The 1807-nt window shown below is 55.1% G+C and overlaps 1 pseudogene; it reads left to right on the forward strand.

The window, feature by feature from the left end:
• The first annotated feature begins 495 nt into the window (after nucleotides 1-495).
• Nucleotides 496-1486, forward strand: LOC103005807 (hsp90 co-chaperone Cdc37-like; annotated as a pseudogene).
• Nucleotides 1487-1807: the final 321 nt, after the last annotated feature.

Below are 1807 nucleotides of genomic sequence, written 5' to 3' on the forward strand. Positions count from 1 at the left end.
GTGGCTGACAGGGTCTTGATGCTCCGGCCGGGTGTCAGGCCTGAGCTTCTGAGGTGGGAGAGCCGAATTCAGGATGTTAGGCCACCAGAGCCAACCTGGCCCTACGTAATATCAATTGGCGAGAGCTCTCCCAGAGATCTCCATCTCAATGCTAAGACCCAGCTCCACTCAATGACCAGCAAGCTCCCGTGCTGGACACCCCATGCCAAACAACTAGCAAGACAGGAACACATCCTCACCCATTAGCAGAGTGGGTGCCTAAAATCATAATAAGGTCACAGACACCCCAAAGTACACCACTGGAAATGGTTCTGCCCACCAGAAAGACAAGATCCAGCCTCATCCACCAGAACACAGGCACCAGTCCCCTCCACCAGGAAGCCTACACAACCCATTGAACCAACCTTACCCACTGGGGGCAGACACCAAAAACAATGGGAACTACGAACCTGCAGCCAGCAAAAAGGAGACCCCAAACACAGTAAGTTAAGCAAAATGAGAAGACAGGTGTCCGAGTGCCAGCAGAAGCTGAAGGAGCTGGGGGTGGCTGAGGGCAAGGGCAGCAGGGCCGAGCTGGAACGGCTGTAGGCTGAGGCACAGCAGCTGCACAAGGAGGAGTGAAGCTGAGAGCAGAAGCTAAAGGAGATGTGCAAGAAGGAGAAGAACATGCCCTGGAATGTGGACATGCTTAGCAAGAACGGCTTCAGCAAGAGCATGGTCAATACAAAGCCTGAGCAGGTGGAGGTGGAGTTGGAGGAGGTGAGGGAGCAGAAACACAAAACCTTCATGGAAAAGTATGAGAAACAGAGCAAGTACTTTGGCATGCTCCACTGCTGGGATGACAGCCAGAAGTACCTGTTGGACAACGTCCACCTGGTGTGCAAGGAGACTGCCAACTACCTGGTCATTTGGGCCTTGACCTAGAGGTGGAGGAGAAATGTGCACTGATGGAGCACGTGGCCCACCAGATCATTGTCATGAAGTTCATCCTGGAGCAGGCCAAGAGCCTGAAGCTGGACCCCCGTGCCTGCTTCTGGCAGTTCTTCACCAAGATCAAGACTGCTGACCATCAGTACATGCAGGGCTTCAATGACGAGCTGTAGGCCTTCAAAGGCTGTGTGCTGGGCCGGGCCAAGCTGCGCATCAAGAAGGTCATGAGAGAGTACGAGGAGGAGGAGTGCAAGCAGCAGCTTGGCCGAGCAGCCTGGACCCTGTTGAGGTATACGAGTCCCTCCCTGAGGAGCTCCAGAAATGCTTTGAGGTGAATGATGTGCAGATTCTACAAGATGCCGTCAGCAAGATGGACCCCACTGATGTGAAGTACCACATGCATCACTGCATCAACTCCGGCCTCTGGGTCCACAACTCCAAGTCCAACGAGGCCAAGGAGGTGGAGGAGACGAGTCTCGGGGACCCCTTGCTGGAAGCCTCCAAGCCAGGTGATGAGAAAGTTGTCAGCGCACGACCCACCTCAGCTGCTGCCTGACTGCCTGCAGGCCCCTGTGCATCCCTTTTCAGAAAACAAAAATAGACACCATCTCCCTAGCTCCTGGTTTCCTCCACTTTTGCTGCTCCCCCGCCTAGCCTAAAAGGGACAGACCAACCCCTCCACCACCGCCACACTCCCAGTGCTCATCCAAGCCTTTGCTTTGAGTCAAGGGATTTCACTGCCTGCAGCTCCCCCCAATTCAGCATTATGCAAAAGGCTTGGGGATCCTGGGAGAGGTAGAGGTTGCCAGCCTGGACCATGGGGTAGGGGTGGGGTCCCCAGCTGAGGGGCCTGCTCCAGTCACTGTGGGCTCTGTTT

Source organism: Balaenoptera acutorostrata, chromosome 5 (assembly GCF_949987535.1).
Source record: "Balaenoptera acutorostrata chromosome 5, mBalAcu1.1, whole genome shotgun sequence".
Lineage (NCBI taxonomy): Eukaryota > Metazoa > Chordata > Mammalia > Artiodactyla > Balaenopteridae > Balaenoptera > Balaenoptera acutorostrata.